The 19,792-nt window shown below is 41.1% G+C and overlaps 1 long non-coding RNA gene across 1 annotated transcript; it reads right to left on the reverse strand.

Annotated features, from left to right (window-relative positions):
- Nucleotides 1-2,857: 2,857 nt before the first annotated feature.
- LOC140711291 (uncharacterized) lies at nt 2,858-17,602 on the reverse strand. Its single transcript, XR_012092446.1, has 3 exons — nt 16,904-17,602; nt 9,911-10,144; nt 2,858-8,252 (listed from the first exon to the last, which is right to left on the reverse strand). It is a non-coding gene; the product is annotated as an uncharacterized lncRNA (long non-coding RNA).
- Nucleotides 17,603-19,792: the final 2,190 nt, after the last annotated feature.

Consider the following 19,792-nt stretch of genomic DNA (forward strand, 5'->3'; position numbering starts at 1 on the left):
GTCATATGGAATCAAAGAATACCCCATATACCCAAGAAAATCATAAACAAAAATAACAAAGCTGGAGGCATTATGCTAACTTCAAACTGTACTAGAAGGCTACGGTACCAAAACAGCAGGCTACTGCTGCCAAAACAGACATATAGACCAATGGAGAAGAGCAAAGACCTCAGAAATAACACCACACATCTATGACCACCTGATCTTTGACAAACCTGACAAAAACAAGCAAGGGAGAAAGGATCTCCAATTCAGTAAATGATGCTGGGAAAACTGGCTTGCCATATACAGAAAACCAAAACTTGACCCCTTCCTTACACCTTATACAATAATTAACTCAAGCTGGATTAAAGATTTAAATGTAAAATCCAAAACCATAAAAACCCTAGAAGAAAACCTAGGCAATATCATTCAGGACACAGGCAAGGACAAAGATTTCATGACAAAAATGTCAAAAGCAATTGCAACAAAAGCCAAAATTAACAAATCGGATCTAATTAAACTAAAGACCTTCTGCACAGCAAAGAAACTATCATCAGCATGAGCAATCAACCTACAGGATGGGAGAAAATTATTGCAACCTACCCATCTGACAAAGGTCTGATAACAAAAATTGACAGGGAACTTAAACATATTTACAAGCAAAAAATCAAACAACCCCATCAAAAGTGAGCAAAGGATATGAACAGAAACTTATCAAAAGAAGACATTTATCTAACCAACAAGTATATTTTTTAAAAGCTCAACAATACTGATCATCAGAGAAGTGAAAATCAAAACTACAATGAGATACCATCTCACACCCATCAGAATGGTGATTATTAAAAAATTAAGAAACAATAGATGCTGGTGAGGCTGAGAAGAAAGAGGGACGCTTTTACACTGTTGGGGAAACTGTAAATTAGTTCAACCATTGTGGATGACAGTATGGTGATTCCTCAAGGATCTAGAACCAGAAACACCATTTGACCCAGTAATCCCATTACTGGCTATATTCCCAAAGGAATATAAATCATTCCACTATAAAGACACATGCACATGTAAGTTTATTGCAGCACTATATACAATAGCAAAGACATGAAACCAACCCAAATGCGCTTCAGTGCTAGACTGGATAAAGAAAATGTGGTACATACACACCATAAAATACTATGCAGTCATAAAAAGGAATGAGATCATGTCTTTTGCAGGCACATGGATGAAGCCATCATACTGAACAAACTAACACAGTAACAAAAAAATCAAACACCGCATGTTCTCACTAATAAGTCAAAGTTGAACTTTGAGAAAACAAGGACACAGTGAGGGGAACAACGCACAACACGGTCCGCTGGGGACTGGGGGTGAGGGAAGAGAACTTAGAAGATGAGCCAATAGGTGCAACAAACCATCATGGCAAAGGATACCTATATAACAAACCTGTACGTACTGCACATGTATCCCGTATTTTTTAAATCTAAAAACAGGAAATACTTATGGACATACATACATGCATACATACACGCATACATTCTTCCCGGATCTTCATTCCTGGTAAGCCAAGAAACCTGGAGAAACACCAGAATTCTGTCCCTCTGAAAATGCAGGACAGGTCTACCTTCATCAGCATAAAACTTTGGACCAAATGTGGTAACTGCAGGTCCACCCCACAATGAGTAACTGAAAATTGAGGCAGTATTTCAGATCCAAAAAAAACTGATGAAGCAATTCGTGACACATTTGGGTTGTTTTTGCCTTTTCCTACTATGAAGAGTGCTAGTAGGAAGAAGGAAGAACGGTGTACAAATATCTGTTTGATTCTCTGCTTTCAGAATCCTTTGCTTGTTTGTGTGTTTGTTTGTTCTTTCTTGAGACAGGACATCACTCCAGTCAGCCAGGCTTTTCCAGTCTGTAATTTTTGTTCTTTCCTTTTGTCAAGTTTTAGAAGATTTTATTTAATTTCTATTGAATTTTAAGGCATTTTTAGATATGTATTAAAACATTATCTCACATGCTGTGTGTTACATTTCATTTATTTTCATGGTCCCTTTTTTATTTTATTATTTTATTTTATTATAGTTTATATTCTAGGGAATATATGCACAAAGTGCAGGTTTGTTACATATGTATACATGTGCCGTGTTGGTGTGCTGCACCCATTAACTCGTCATATACATTAGGCGTATCTCCTAATGCTATCCTTCCCTCCTCCCCCCACCCCACAACAGGCCCTGGTGTGTGATATTCCCCTTCCTGTGTCCAGGTGTTCTCATTGTTCAATTCCCATCCATGAGTGAGAACATGTGGTGTTTGGTTTTCTGTTCTTGCAGTAGTTTGCTGAGAATGATGGTTTCCAGCTGCATCCATGTCCCTACAAAGGACATGAACTCACCCTCTTTTATGGCTGCATAGTACTCCATGGTGTATATGTGCCACATTTCCTTAATCCAGTCTATCATTGATGAACATTTGGGTTGGTTCCAAGTCTTTACTGTTGTGAATAGTGCTGCAATAAACATATGTGTGCATGTGTCTTTATAGCAGCATGATTTATAATCCTTTGGGGATATAGCCAGTAATGGGATGTCTGGGTCAAATGGTATTTCTAGTTCTAGATCCTTAAGGAATCGCCATGCTGTTTTCCACAATGGTTGAACTAGTTGACAGTTCCACCAACAGTGTAAAAGTGTTCCTATTTCTCCACATCCTCTCCGTCACCTGTTGTTTCCTGACTTTTTAATGATCACCATTCTAACTGGTGTGAGACGGTATCTCATTGTGGTCTTGATTTGCATTTCTTTGATGGCTAGTGATGATGAGCATTTTTTCATGTGTCTGTTGACTGCATAAATGTCTTCTTTTGAAAAGTGTCTGTTCATATCCTTTGCCCACTTTTTGATGGGATTGTTTTTTCTTTTTTTTTTTTTCTTGTAAATTTCTCTGAGTTCTTTGTAGATTCTGGTTATTAGCCCTTCGTCAGATGAGTAGATTGCAAAAATTTTCTCCCATTCTGTAGGTTGCCTGTTTATTCTGATGGTAGTTTCTTCTGCTGTGCAGAAGCTCTTTAGTTTAATTAGATCCCATTTGTCAATTTTGACTTTTGTTGCCATTGCTTTTGCTGTTTTAGACATGAAGTCCTTGCCCATGCTTGTGTCCTGAATGGTGTCGCCTAGGTTTTCTTCTAGGGTTTTTATGGTTTTAGGTCTAACATTTAAGTCTCTAATGCATCTTGAATTAATTTTTTATAAGGTGTAAGGAAAGGATACAGTTTCAGCTTTCTACTTATGGCTAGCCACTTTTCCCAGCAGTATTTATTAAATAGGGAATCCTTTCTCCATTTCTTGTTTTTGTCAGGTTTGTCAAAGATCAGATAGTTGTAGAAGTGTGATATTATTTCTGAGGGGTCTGTTCTGTTCCATTGGTCTCTAGCTCTGTTTTGGTACCAGTACCATGCTGTTTTGGTTACTGTAGCCTTGTAGTATAGTTTGAAGTCAGTCAGTGTGATGACTCCAGCTTTGTTCTTTTGACTTAGGATTGTCTTGGCAATGTGGGCTCTTTTTTGCTTCCATATGAACTTTAAAGTAGTTTTTTCCACTTCTGTGCAGAAAGTCACTGGCAGCTTAATGGGGATGGCATTGAATCTATAAATTACCTTGCACAGTATGGCCATTTTCACTATATTGATTCTTCCTATCCATGAGCATGGAATGTATGGAATGTTCTCCCATTTGTTTCTGTCCTCTTTTATTTCATTGAGCAGTGGTTTGTAGTTCTCCTTGAAGAGGTCCTTCACATCCCTTGTAAGTTAGATTCCTAGATATTTTATTCTCTTTGAAGCAATTGTGAATGGGAGTTCACTTATGATTTGGTTCTCTGTTTGTCTGTCATTGGTGTATAAGAATGCTTGTGATTTTTGCAAATTGATTTTGTATCCTGAGACTTTGCTGAAGTTGCTTATCAGCTTAAGGAGATTTTGGGCTGAGAGGATGAGGTTTTCTAAGTATACAATCATGTCATCTGCAAACAGGGACAATTTGACTTCCTTTTTTCCTAATTTCATACCCTTTATTTCTTTCTCTTGCCTGGTAGCCCTGGCCAGAAGTTCAACACTATGTTGAATAGGAGTGGTGAAAGAGGGCATCCCTGTCTAGTGCTAGCTTTCAAGGGGAATGCTTCCAGTTTTTGCCTATTCAATATGATATAGGCTGTGGGTTTGTCATAAATAGCTCTTATTATTTTGAGATATGTTCCATCAATTCTGAATTTATTAAGTTTTTAGCATGAAGAGCTGTTGAATTTTGTCAAAGGCCTTTTCTGCATCTATTGAGATAATCATGTGGTTTTTGTCTTTGGTTCCGTTTATATGCTGGATTACGTTATTGATTTGTGTATGTTGAACCAGTCTTGCATCCCAGGGATGAAGCCCACTTGATCATGGTGGATAAGCTTTTTGAAGTGCTGTGGATTTGGTTTACCAGTATTTTATTGAGGATTTTTGCATGGATGTTCATCAGGGATATTGGTCTAAAATTCTCTTTTTTTTTGTTGTGTCTCTGCCAGGCTTCGGTATCAGGATGATGTTGGCCTTATAAAATGGGTTAGGGTGGATTCCCTCTTTTTCTATTGATTACAATAGTTTCAGAAGGAATGGTACCAGCTCCTCCTTGTACCTCTGGTAGAATTCGGCTATGAATCTTTCTGGTCCTGGACTTTTTCGGTTGGTAGGCTATTAATTATTGCCTCAATTTCAGAGCCTGTTATTGGTCTATTCAGGGATTCAACTTCTTCCTGGTTTAGTCTTGGGAGAATGTATGTGTCCAGGAATTTATCCATTTACTCTAGGTTTTCTAGCTTATTTATGTAGAGGTGTTTTTAGTATTCTCTGATGGTACTTTGTATTTCTGTGGGGTCAGTGGTGATATCCCCTTTATCATTTTTTTATTGCATCTATTTGATTCTTCTCTCTTTTCTTCTTTATTAGTCTTGCTAGCTGTCTATCAATTTTGTTAATCTTTTCAAAAAACCAGCTTCTGGATTCATTGACTTTTTGGAGGGTTTTTGGTGTCTCTGTCTTCTTCAGTTCTGCTCTGATCTTAGTTATTTCTTACCTTCTGCTAGCTTTTGAATGTGTTTGCTCTTGCTTCTCTAGTTCTTTTAGTTGTGATATTAGGATGTCAATTTTAGATCTTTCCTGCTTTCTCTTGTGGGCATTTATTGGTATAAATTTTGCTCTACACACTGCTTTAAATGTGTCCAGAGATTCTGGTATGATGTATCTTTGTTCTCATTCGTTTCAAAGAACATCTTTATTTCTGCCTTCATTTCATTATGTAACCAGTAGTCATTCCGGAGCAGGTTGTTTAATTTCCATTTAGTTGAGCAGTTCTGATTGAGTTTCTTAATCCTGAGTTCTTGTTTGATTGCACTGTGGTCTGAGAGACAGTTTGTTATAGTTTCTGTTCTTTTATATTTCCTGAGGAGTGCTTTACTTCCAACTATGTGGTCAATTTTGGAATAAGTGCGAGGTGGTGTTGAGAAGAATGTATATTCTGTTGGTTTGGGGTGGAGAGTTCTGTAGATGTCTATTAGGTCTGCTTGGTGCAGAGTTGGGTTCAATTCCTGTATATCCTTAACTTTCTGTCTCATTGATCTGTCTAGTGTTGACAGTAGGGTATTAAAGTCTCCCATTATCATTGTGTGGGAGTCCAAGTCTCTTTGTAAGTCTCTAAGGACTTGCTTTATGAATCTGGGTGCTCCTGAATTGGGTGCATATATATTTTGGATAGTTAGCTCTTCTTATTGAATTGATCCATTTACGATTGTGTAATGGCCTTCTTTGTCTCTTTTGATCTTTCTTGGTTTAAACTCTGTTTTATCAGCGACTAGGATTGCAACCCCTGCCATTTTTTGTTTTCCATTTGCTTGGTAGATCTTCCTCCATCCCTTTATTTTGAGCCTATGTGTGTCTCTGCACGTGAGATGGGTCTCCTGAATACAGCAAACTGATGGGTCTTGTCACCACCAGGCCTGCCCTACAAGAGCTCCTGACTCTTTATCCAACTTGCCAGTCTGTGTCTTTTAATTGGAACATTTAGCCCATTTACATTTAGGTTAATATTGTAACATGTGAACTTGATCCTGTCACTATGATGTTAGCTGGTTATTTTGCTCATTAATTGATGCAGTTTCTTCCTAGCATTAATGGTCTTTACATTTTGGCATGTTTTTGCAGTGGCTGGTACCGGTTGTTCATTTCTATGTTTAGTGCTTCCTTCAGGAGCTCTTGTAGGGCAGGACTGGTGGTGACAAAATCTCTCAGCGTTTGCTCGTCTGTAAGGATTTTATTTCTCCCTCACTTATAAAACTTAATTTGGCTGGATATGAAATTCCGGGTTGAAAATTCTTTTCTTTAAGAAAGTTTAATATTGCCCCACCCCCCCTTCTGGCTTGTAGAGTTTCTGCCAAGAGATCCACTCTTAGTCTAATGGGCTTCCTTTTGTGCATAACCCGACCTTTCTTTCTGGCTGCCCTTAACATTTTTTCCTTCATTTCAACTTTGGTGAATCTGACAATTATGTGTCTTGGAGTTGCTCTTCTAGAGGAGTATCTTTGTGGCGTTCTCTGTATTTCCTGAATTTGAATGTCAGCCTGCCTTGCTAGGTTGGGGGAGTTCTCCTGGATGATATCCTGCAGAATGTTTTCCAACTTGGTTCCATTCTCCCCCTCACTTTCAGGTTCACAAATCAGACGTAGATTTTGCCTTTTCCCATATTCCCATAGTTCTTGGAGGCTTTGTTCATTTCTTTTTACTCTTTTTTCTCTAAACTTCTCTTCTCACTTCATTTTATTCATTTGATCTTCAATCACTGACGCCCTTTCTTCCAGTTGACCGAGTCGGTTACTGAAGCTTGCGCATTTGTCATGTAGTTCTCATGTCATGGTTTTCAGCTCTCTCAGGTCATTTAAGGACTTCTTTATATTGGTTATTCTAGTTAGCCATTCAGGAAATCTTTTTTCAAGGTTTTTAGCTTCTTTGCTATGGGTTCGAACTTCCTCCTTTAGCTTGGAGAAGTTTGATCGTCTGAAGCCTTCTTCTCTCAACTCGTCAAAGTCATTCTCTGTTCAGCTTTGTTCCATTGCTGGAGAGGATCTGCGTTCCTTTGGAGGGGGAGTGGTGCTCAGATTTTTAGAATTTTCAGTTTTTCTGCACTTCTTTTTCCCCATCTTTGTGGTTTTATCTACCTTTGGTCTTTGATGATGTTGATGTACAGATGGGGTTTTGGTGTGGATGTCCTTTCTGTTTGTTTGTTAGCTTTCTTTCTAATAGTCATGACCCTCAACTGCAGGTCTGTTGGAGTTTGCTCAAGGTCCACTCCAGACCCTGTTTGCCTGGGTGGCAGCAGTGGAGGCTGCAGAAGAGTGAATATTGCTGAACAGCAAATGTTTCTGCCTGATTATTCCTCAGGAAGCTTCGTCTCAGAGGGGTACCCGGTTGTGTGAGGTATGGGGTGTCAATCTGACCCTAGTGGGGGTGTCTCCCAGTTAGACTACTCAGGGACCAGGGTCAGGGACCCACTTGAGCAGGCAGTCTTTCTGTTCTCAGATCTCAAACTCCGTGTTGGGAGAACCACTACTCTCTTCAAAGCTGTCAGACAGGGACATTTAAATCTGCAGAGGTTTCTGCTGTCTTTTGTTTGGCTATGCCCTCTCCCCAGAGGTGGAGTCTACAGAGGCAGGCAGGCTTCTTTGAGCTGTGGCGGGCTCCACCCAGTTCGAGCTTCCCCACCACTTTGTTTACCTACTCAAGCCTCAGCAATGGCGAGCGCCCCTCCCCCAGCCTTGCAGCCTCCTTGCAGTTAGATCTTGGACTACTGGGCTAGCAATGAGGGAGGCTCTGTGGGCGTGGGACTCTCCAAGCCAGATGCGGGATATAATCTCCTGGTGTGACGTTTGCTGAGACCCTTGATAAAGGACAGTGTTAGGGTGGGAGTAACCCAATTTTCCAGGTGCTGTGTATCACGGTTTCCCTTGGCTAGGAAAGGGAATTCCCTTCCCCCTTGCACTTTCTGGGTAAGGTGAAGGCTCACCCTGCTTCGGTTGCTCTGTGTGCTGCATTCACTGTCCTGCCCCCACTGTCCAACAAGCCCCAGTGAGATGAACCCGGTACCTCAGTTGGAAATGCAGAAATCACCCGTCTCCTGTGTCACTCACGCTGGGAGCTGGAGGCTGGATCTGTTCCTATTCGGCCATCTTGGAACTGCCTCTCATCGCTCCTTTAATGAACAAAAGGTTTTAGCTTAGTTATCTTCCTATTTGTCAAGTTTTTCTGATTTTGACTTTTCAAAATATGCTGTCATATACAAGAAACTCTTGGATATAAAATTCCATGAATATTTCTCTTTTCTTGCACTCATAACTTCGGTGGATGTCATCAATTAATCTCTGGGTTATAGCATGTTTTCTTGAAAGTGTTCTGTAGTCTATTTTGGGCATTGAGAATTTCATCAAACTTCAGTGAATATTTCTACAAATTGAAGGCATAGTCCCTTTTGATGCTTTATTATTTGCATATATTGCTTCCACAAGACCATTTCATGCAAAGACTTGTCTTGTCCTCACAGCCAGATCATTACAACGTGATATAGAATCAATTGGTCAAAAATGGGAAGGTTATCTCTGGAATGTCAATTTGACTCCATTGATCTCTCCATTTTAATTAAGACACAATATGCTGTGTTAATTACATAACATCGCTACACATTCTCAAATCAGAAAATGTAGTTCCAACTTCTTGTAGTTCAATCGTGGAAAGAATGATCTTATCTCCCAGATGCACATGCTTGGAAGTACTTCTCAACACACACACACACACACAGTCACATCCAGACACAAAGATACAAATACACACACAGACACAAACTGTTTAATATGTACACAATTGTTAACTGGCATTGTTTTACATGAAATAAGGCAAATGTGTAGCCACTGTCCTAACCCAGTTCCACTCCTATCATATTTGCCCATAACACTGATTAGTAAATCTGATTCAACTGTTCTATAATCACATTTTAAGCTGTGTCCATTAAATTCCCAGAGGAATACAAAAGAATACAACCTAAGACACAAAACTTAATTGACTGCTGATATTTCATTGGGAAATTGGGTAATTGATGGGTAAATGTAGTGGAACTAGTGGGTGGGCATTAGTTATATAAGGGGTGAAGCAGCAAGATACTTCATTATTAAAAGGTGTTTGAAAGAAATTGAAACACAGGAGTGTGTGTATTCAGCTGAACTAAAATTAGAAAACCCAGAAATAAATCTCACTTGGGGTGTTAAAAAATGGCATTAGGGGAGATTCTGGGTCAATCGTCCAACTGTGCAAACTGGATCTTGGAAGCAGGATCCCTTTCCTGCAATGAGCCTTGTTTATTGGTGGTGGTGTTTCAGTGGAAACGATTTTGGAGAATGGCCCCTTCCTTTTGTGTATCTGCTGATTAGATTTCATGGCTGATTAGATTTCATGGGAAATCTGGGGTTTTAAACTCTATTTAAATGTTAACATAATTCATTCAAATGACAAAAAATCAACAGGTTCTTTGATGTGGAATCATCACAGATCCCTTTCTTCTTAGGTACAGTTATTAAAGTTGACAATTAGTGAAACAATTATGGAGAATGGCCCCTTCCTTTAGTGTATTTGCTGATTAGATTTAATGGTACATTTATCATTAGGTATAGTGATCAAAGTTGACCTACCCAAGAGTAGAGATGTCCAGGACAGAACTCAGGACTCTGTAGAATCACAGAATCTTGGATGCAACACTGTTCAAGCACATAAATATGCTCATTCAGAGTGTTTCGGTGTGACGTGTGTGTGAATTGCAGTGTAATGAGCATGACACGCAGACAGGTTATCAAGTGGACTCACCTCAAAATCAGTTATGGGCATTACAGAACACTGATGCCAAGCTCCCGGATCCAGAGGAAAGAAACTCCAGCATCCTGTGTAAAGCCACGGCATCTGGATTTCTCATGCTTCTGGGGATCATGCCCCTGAAAATAGTGACTCCTTCCTCCTTGTGGAGCATCTTTCTCAGCAGCGCTCATTTCTTCTTCCAGGACTCTGTCCAACAGAAAGGGGAAGCCTTCTGATAGAGCACACCTGACCCATGAAAAGAAAAGGGAAAGAAAGGAGGCCAAAGGTCACACTCTCCTCATTCCACCAGCCTCCCTAAAATCTTCCTGATTTCATGGGCCCTGAGACCGGGGATGCTTCTGTACACCTCGAGGCCTTGGCGCCTGGCCTAAATTCTATTCTCTTTCTCATTATCTGAAAAATTTTAAGAAAATCCCTAGAGTCAGGATCTTTATTCCTAGTAAGCCAAAAGTCCCAAAGAAACACCCAAATTCTGTCCCTCTTAGTTTGGGAAACAAGTCTACCTTCATCAGCATGACATTTTCCACCAAATGTGGTAACTGCAAGTCCACCACACAATGCTTAACTGGAATTGGAAGCAACATCTCAGACGATGAAAAATACATGCAAGAATCCCTAAGACAAATGGTTTATTTTTCCCTTTCTTACTAAAACAACTGCCAGTATTAACAATGGTATGCAAATCTCTTTTAGATGCCCTGCTTTTAAATCTCTATGTTTCTTCCTGAGACAGGGACTCACTCCCATCACCCAGGCATTTACAGTGTTTAATTCTGGTTATATGCTACTCTCAAATTTACAACTATTTATTTCATCTCTCTCAAATGTTGATCCATTATCACATACGTATTAAAATATTATCTCCCATGCTGCGTGATATATTATTTTTATATTCATCCTTTCTTAAATGAACCAAAGGTTTTAGTTGGATTAGATTGTGATTAGTTAAGTTTTCTGATTTCATGATTTCTTAAATTGTGGTCATATGACCTCAATCACTGGAAATAGAATGTCATGAGTATTTCTCTTTACTTGCAATCATAAATACAGGGAATGTCATCAATTGGTATGTCGGTGATTGCATGATTTCCTGAAAGTCTTTCACAGTCTAATTTGGGCACTGAGTATTTCGTCTAAGTTCAGTGCATGTTTCCAACACTTGATGCTTTATGATTTGGGTATATAGCTTCCACAAGAGCATTTCCTGCAAAGACATGTCTTGGTTCCCACTGGTAAGTCATTTCACTCGAACACAGAATCAATAGGCTGAACATGGAAAGGTTATCGCTAGAATACTTATTAGACTGCACAGATCTCTTCTTTAATATTAAGGAAACAAATACACTGTGTTATTAACTGTACTTCATTGATGATTCTCAAGTCAGAAAGTACAGGTCTGACTTCCTGTCCTTCAATTCCTGAAAGGATGATCGTATCAGCCAAAAGCACATAGTTAGAAGCACATTGCATCTTAAACACACACACACCCAGACATATAAACAAGCACAAAGAAACACTCACATGGGCATAATTCCGCATGCCCACAAGCTCACGCAAGCAAACACATACACACAAACACACGCATTGTTTCGTGAGGACAGAATTATTCCCTAGCACTGTTTTAAGTAAACTAACGGATTCCCCAGGAGTTTTAAGTGAACTCCCTGGGGAATAAAAGGGGACACACCCTATGACTCATTCTTTAACTGAGTGCTGATATTGGATTGGTGGACCGTGTACCTGATGGGTGGGTGGGGTGTTTGCGGTAGGCAGGGGTTAGTTATATAGGGGCTGATGCAGTCAAATGGCGCGTCATTTGAAGACTCTTTCGGAAGAGATAGCGTCTTTCTGCAACGTGCGGTCCCAGCAGAAAAAGTTTGTGATCCTTGCTCCTGGCAACATGGAGACCGATTCACTCCACTTGGGAGGTGAGTGGCAGTTCAACCACTTTTCAAAACTCACATCTTCTCGGCCAGATGCAGCTTTTGCTGAAATCCAGTGGACTTCTCTACCTGAGAAGTCACCACTGTCATCTGAGACCCATGTCAACCTCTGTGATGGTTTGGTTCCTGTGGCAAGACAGCCTGCCCCCGGAAAGAAGCTTCCTCTCAGTAGCAGGAGACCTGCTGCGGTGGGGGCTGGGCTCCAGAATATGGGAAATACTTGCTACATGAATGCTTCCCTGCAGAGCCTGACATACACACCACCCCATGCCAACTACATGCTGTCCCGGGAGCACTCTTAACTTTGTCATCGTCACAAGTGCTGCATGCTGTGTACGATGGAAGCTCACATCACACGGGCCCTCCACTGTCCTGGCCACATCATCCAGCCCTCACAGGCATTGGCTACTGGCTTCCATCAAGGCAAACAGGAAGATGCCCATGAATTTCTGATGTTCATTGTGGATGCCATGAAAAAGGCACGTCTCCCCGGGCACAAGCAAGTAGATCATGACTCTGAGGACACCACCCTCATCCACCAGATATTTGGAGGCTGCTGGAGATCTCAAATCAAGTGTCTCCACTGCCAGGGCGTTTCGGACACCTTTGGCCCTTACCTGGACATTGCCCTGGATATACAAGCAGCTCAGAGTGTGAAGCAAGCTTTGGAACAGGTGGTGAAGCCCGAAGAACTCAATGGAGAGAATGCCTATCATTGTGGTCTTTGTCTCCAGAAGGCGCCTGCCTACAAGGCATTCACCCTACACACTTCTGCCAAGGTCCTCATCCTTGTATTGAAGAGATTCTCCAATGTCACAGGCAACAAACTTGCCAAGAATGTGCAATACCCTGAGTGCCTTGACATGCAGCCATACATGTCTCAGCAGAACACAGGACCTCTTGTCTATGTCCTCTATGCTGTGCTGGTCCACGCTGGGTGGTGTTGTCACAACGGACATTACCTCTCTTATGTCAAAGCTCCAGGAAGCCAGTGGAATAAAATGGATGACGCCGAGGTCACTGCCTGTAGCATCGCTTCTGTCCTGAGTCAACAGGCCTATGTCCTCTTTTACATCCAGAAGAGTGAACTGGAAAGATGCAGTGAGAGTGTGTCAATAGGCAGGGAACCAGGAGCCCTTGGCGCTGAACACAAAGACAGGTGAGCAACGCAAGGAGAGCTCCAGAGAGAACCCTGCCTCCAGGTACCTGACTTGGAGGAGCACTTGGTGGAAAGAGCCACTCAGGAAAGCACCTTAGACCACTGGAAGTTCCTCCAAGAGCAAAACAAAACCAAGCCTGACTTCAACGTCAGAAAAGTCGAATGTACCCTGCCTCCCAATGTGCTTGTGATTCATCCATCAAAATACAAGAGTGGGATGAACAACCATCATCCTGAACAGCAAAGTTCCCTGCTGAACCTCTCTTCAAGGAACCTGACACCTCAGGAGTCCATGAACACTGACACACTCACTTCTCTGCAAGGGAGGACCAGGAGATCCAAAGGGAGGAACAAATACAGCAAGAGGGCTCTGTTTGTGTGCCAGTGATCTCAGGAAAAGTCTCCACCCAAACGCAGGAGTGCATGCGCACACACACTGACACACACACACATACACGTACACACACACACACCCACGAGGGGGTTCGTGCGTGCACACACACACACCATCACATCACATACACAGTCAATCCGACATAAAGTAATGAGGAGCCCAGGTTTCTGTCTACACAAGAGGGACAACTGGATAGTGATGGCTGCGTTTCAGGATGAACCCAGACATGGGAAACATCGAGTTTTGCAGTCGTGAGTCTTCTGAACCTGTGGAGGCAGTGTCTGTGTGTTTGTGTTCATGGTAGATGACATTCAGTGTGAATTTCTGAATAGGACATATTGCAGTGTAGGGTTGCGCGTGAGGTTATTGCAGGGGACGGGGTTGACTATTTTCTCTTGGGGTGTGTTTCATTCATCAGTTGTTGGTGAGCACCAGAAGTTGAAATTTTGCGAACGTGGGACTTCTGTGGATCCTTCTCGCTACCTTGAGTAGTGGAAACTGGGACACATTTGAAGAGAGGAAGGATGTTCTTCTTTTGAACCTGCCTCACCGTTTTTACATTGCTTGTTGAATGGACCTCAGGCGCCCTAGGACTTGTGGCCTTGGTGGAACCCACAGAATGCTGGAGACAGACAGACAGACACACTTGCCTATTGAATGCTGTCCATTTCCAATGAATTGAAGCAGAAAATCATCCCACTGGTATGTGAGTCATTTGGAAGTAAATCGTATTGATAATCAAGGAAATCAAACACAGGAGCGTGTGTGTATTCAACTAAAATAAAAGCAGTAAGCACTGAAATAAAACTCATTTGATGTGTATCAAAATGGCATTTGGGAGATTCCGGGTCAATCGTCCAGCTGCGAAAGGTGCATCTCCGAAGCATAGTCCCTGACCTGCAATGAGACTTGTTCATCCGAGGTGGTGTTGCAGTGGAAATGATTGTGGGAAATGGCCCCTTCCTTTTGTGTATTCGCCAATTGGATTTCAGGCTCCATTTCTCGTTCAGTACAGTGATCCAAGTTGACCAACCAGAGAGTAAAGATGTCCAGGGCATAACTCAGGGCTCCGTACAACCACAGAATCTTGGGTGCAACCCTGCTCAAGCACACTAATGTGCGTATTAACAGTGTCTCTGTGTGACGTGTGTGTAAACTACAGTGTGATGAGCATGACTGGCAGACAGGTGATCCATTGGGCTCACCTGAAAATCAGTTATGAGCATGAAAGAACACCGATGCCCAGGTCCCGGCTTCAGACGTAACACCCTCCAGTGTCTTGTGTGAAGCCACAGCATCTGGACTGCTCATGCTTCTGGGGATCATTCTCCTGAAAATCGTGGCTCCTTTCTCCCTGTGGAGCAACTCTCTAAGCAGCGCTTCTTTCCCCCCACAGGACTCTTCATCGAGCACGGGAAGCCTTCTGAATGAACACACCTGGCCCATGAAAGACAATGGAAAGAAACGGGGCCAAAGGTCACAGTCCTCTCATTCCACCATCCTCCCTAAAATCATCCTGATTTCATGGGCCCTGAGGCCAGCATGTTTCTTTACACCTCGAGGCCTTGGCGCCGGGCCTAAATTCTGCCCCGTTTCTCACTCTCTAAGACATTTTGACAAAATCCCTGGAGCCAGGATCTTCATTCCTGGTAAGCCAAAGGACATGAAGACACACCCAAATTCTGCCCCTCCTAGTTTGGGGAGCATGTCTACGTTCATCAGCTTTACATTTTGCACCAAATGTGGGAACTACCAGTCCACCACACAATGCCTAACTGGAAACGGAGGCAACATCCCAGATCCTGAGCAATCCATGCAAGAATACATGAGATAAATGCCTTCTTTTCGCCTTTTCCTACTGAAACACGGGCCAGTAGTAACAATGGTGTACAAACCTCTGTTTCACTCCCTGCTTTTAAATCTCTCTGTTTCTTTCTTCTTGAGACAGGGCGCTCCACTCCCGTCACCCAGGCTTTTCCAGTGTTTAATTCTGGTTGTTTGCTTTTGTCAAATTTACAACTTTTTATTGCATCTCTCTCAAATGTTGATCCATTATCACATACATATGAAAATGTCATCTCCCATGCTGTGTGATATGTGGTTTTTGTTTTCATCCTTTGTTAAAGGAATCGAAGGTTTTAGCTGGCGTACCTTCTGATTACTCAAGTTTCTTGATTTCATGATTTCTTAAACTGCCATTGTATGTCCCCAACCACCGGAAATAGAATGTCACGAGTATTTGTCTCTTCTTGCAATCATAAATTTGGGGAATGTCATCAATCAGCCTCTCAGTGACTGCATGATTACCCGAAAGTCTTTCACCGTCTAAATTGTGCGTTGAGTATTTCGTCTAACTTCAGTGCATGTTTCCAACACTCGATGCTTTCTGATTTGGGTATCTAGCTCCCACCAGACCACTTCTTGCAAAGACTTATCTTGTTCTCCACTGGCAAGTCATTTCACTCGGATATAGAATCAAGAGGCTGAACATGAAAAGGTTATCACTGGAATGTCTATTGGATTTGCCGGATCCCTACACACACACACGCACACAAGTGTACAGTCATTCCTACATAACATAATGTGGTCCTCAGGTTTTTGTCTATGTAAAAGGGACAACTGGTTAGTGATGGCCGCATTTCAAGATGATCCCATATCTAATATATTCTTGTGGAGTTGTGAGTATTCTGATCATGTGAAGGGACTGTCTCTGTGCATGTGTTTTCACAGTAGATGACATCCTGTGTGAATAGCTGTATACTACATTTTGAGGTGTAGGTTTTCCCCTCAGTGTACTCGATGAATTTGAATTTATTATTCTGTCTTGGTTTGTTTTGATTAGTCAATTGGTAGTCAAGAGTAGGTGAAATTTTGCTAAAGTGGGATATAGGTGAATCATTCTCGTGAATGTGAATAATTGAGACTGGGATGCATTTGTAACATTGGAAGGGTGTTCTTACTTTTTATTCCAACTTCTTTTGCTTTTGTTTTCAACTGACCTCAGGTGCCCTGGGTAGAACCTATTTAATTCTTGGAACAGACAAACAGATGCTGCTAATTTTATGGTATGAGTTTAAGTTTAATTTAAAGGGAAAATTTCCTCACCAGTATGTAATTCATTTCCAAATAAGTGTGAGTATGAAACTACAGTCAAATTAGAAAGTTCTTAAATAAACTGCATTTCATGAGTAAAGGATGGAATTTTCGGAAATTCTAGATCAACCATCCAGCTGTGAAATCTGTGTCTTTGAAGCAGTATCCCTGTCCTGAGAGTTGTTTTTCTCTGGTGGTATTTCAGTGTAAACTACTTTGGGGAATAGCCCCTTCACTTTTTATATTTGCTTCTTACTTTTCATTGTAAAGCTGTGTTTTTAAACTGTATTTAAATGTTAATAGAATCCATCCCAATAAAACATAACCAACAGATCTTCTCATTTCTAATCATCACAGATCAATCTCTTGTTAGTTATGGTGATCAGTTTACTTACCTGAGAGTAAATGACACCTGGGCAGAACACAGGGCTCCATAGAAGTACAGAATCTTGGGTCCAACCCTGTCCAAGCATCAAAATGTGTATATTAACAATGTGTCTGTGTGAATTGTGTGTCGAGTAAAGTGAGTTTAGTAAAACTTGCAGTAGATTATTAATTTGGCTCACTTTGTAATCAGTGAATGAGCTTTAAAGAGTATCAATGACCAGTGTCTACCCCCCAGAGATAAGAACTTCCAGTGTCTTGTGTGAAACCATGACATCTGGATTGCTCATGATTCTGAAGATAATTCTGTCCCCCATGGTTTCAGAATCACTGCAGGAGGTGGAAACAGATAACACATCAGTCCCTTGCTCTCTCTGCTCTCTTCACTCAGAAAAAGTCTCACTGAGACCAAGGAAAATCCTATGGTTTCCTAGGAAGAAGGATTTTTCTCAGGAGAGAAAATGGTGGCTCCTTCCTCCCTGTTGAGCCTCTTCCTCAGGATTGCCCCTTTGTCTCTCCAGGACTCTGTTCATCAGACCTGAGATGCCCCCTAGTTGAGCACATCTGGCCTATGAACAAATAAGGGGAAGGAATGGTTCCAAAGACTGTACTATGCTCACTCCACCATCATCTCTGAAACTAACCTGACTTCATGAGCCCTGGGTCAGAAGCTGTTTCTTTATATCTCTAGGCTTTGCCTCACAGCCTAAACCCTGCCCCATTTCCTACATATTGTATATTTTGGCAAAACCTGTAGAGTCTAGATCTTTATTCCTGACAGGGCAAAGGGAGACACACCAGAATACTGTCCCTCTGAGACTGCAAGACATCTCAGCTTCCATCAACATGAAATTTTGCATCAAATACAGTTACTGTAGGTCCACCTCACAATGAGTAATGGAAGTTGAGACAACATCTCAGACCCTGTACAGTTTTTGGCCAAGCTCATTTAGTTTGGCAATGCTTTTACTCTATAAATCAGTTGTGAAAACACTTAGGATTCATATTATTTAGTCTTTTAATCAATCTGTTATTGTTTTCAATGTATTTACTACACTTTAGCTTAATATTTCTGATAAACTTTGTTGCAAAATTCTCAATATAATAGTGGCAAACCAAATCCAGCAATACATCAAAAAGCTTATCCACTAAGATCAAATCGGCCTCATCCCTTGGGTGCAAGGCTGGTTCAACATATGCAAATCAATAAATGTAATCCACCACATAAACAGAGCTAAAGACAAAAACCCCATGATTACTTCAGTTGACTCAGAAAAGGTCTTTGATAAAATTCAACATTCCTTTATGCTAAAAACTCTCATGAAACTAGGTATTGATGGAGCATGCCTCAAAATAATAAGAGCCATTTATGACAAACCCACAGTCATTATCATATTGAACAGGCAAAAGCTGGAAGTATTCCATTTGAAATTTGGCACAAGGCAAGGATGCCCTCTCACCACTCCTATTCAATATAGTGTTGGAAGTTCTGGCCAAGGCAATCAGGCAAGAGAAAGAATAAAGCATATTCAAACAGGAAAAGAGGAAGTCGGACTTTCTTTTCTTGCAGATGACATGATCCTATATCTATAAGATCTCATCACCTCAGCCCAAAAGATTCTTAAGCTACAAGCAACTTCAGCAAAGTCTCAAGATACAAAATCAGTGTGCAAAAGTCTCAAGCACTCTTATACACCAACAATAGACAAGAAGAGAGCCAAATCACAAATTAATTCACATTTACAATTGCTACAAAGAGTATAAAATACCTACCTAGGAATACAGCTAACAAGGCAAGTGAAGGACCTCTTCAAGGAGAACTACAAACCACTACTCAAGGAAATAAGAGAGGACACAAACAGATGGAAAAACATTCCATGCTCATGGGTAAGAAGAATCAATATCATGAAAATGGCCATACTTCCCAAAGTAATTCATAGATTCAATGCTATTCCCATAAACTACCATGGACATTTTTTACAAAATTAGAAAAAACTACTTCAGAATTCATATGAAACGAAAAAAGAGTCCATATACCCGGGACAATCCTAAGTAAAAATAACAAAGCTGGAGGCATCCTGTTACCTGACTTCAAACCATATTACAAGGCTACAGTAACCCAAACAGCATGGTAGTGGTACAAAACAGACACATAGACCAATGGAATGGAATGGAGATATCAGAAATAAGACTGCACATCTACAACCATTTTATTTTGGATGAAAACAAACAATGGGGAAAGGATTCCCTATTTAATAATAAATGGTGCTGGAAAAACTATCTAGACATATGCAGAAAACTGAAACTGGACCCCTTCCTTATACCTTATACAAAAGTGAACTGAAAATGGATTAAAGATTTAAATGTAAAACCCAAAACTATAAAAATCCAACCCCATATAAAAGTGGGCAAAAACTGGGTGCAGTAGCTCATACCTGTAATCCCAGAAGTTTGGGAAGGTGAGGTGGGCGGATAACTTGAGGCCAGGAGTTCAAGATCAGCCTGGCTAACCTGGTGAAACTCAGTCTCTACTCAAAATACAATAAATTAGCCAGATGTGGTGGCAGGTGCCTGTAATCCCAACTACTCAGGAGGCTGAGACAGAAGAACCACCTGAATCTGGGAGGTAGAGGTTGCAGTGACCCGAGATTGTGCCACTGAACTCCACCCTGGGTGACACAGCAAGACTCTGTCTTAAAAAGTGAAAATAAAAATATTTTTAAAAGTGGGCAAAGGATATGAACAGACACTTATGCAGCCAACAAACATATGAAAAAAAAGCCCAACGTTACTGATCATTAGAGAAATACAAATCAAAACCACAGTGAGATGCCATCTCATGCCAGTCAGAATGGTGATTATTAAAAAGTCAAGAAACAACAGATGCTGGTGAGACTGTG

The sequence above is a fragment of the Chlorocebus sabaeus genome, unplaced genomic scaffold (genome assembly GCF_047675955.1).
Source record: "Chlorocebus sabaeus isolate Y175 unplaced genomic scaffold, mChlSab1.0.hap1 unalloc_scaffold_517, whole genome shotgun sequence".
Lineage (NCBI taxonomy): Eukaryota > Metazoa > Chordata > Mammalia > Primates > Cercopithecidae > Chlorocebus > Chlorocebus sabaeus.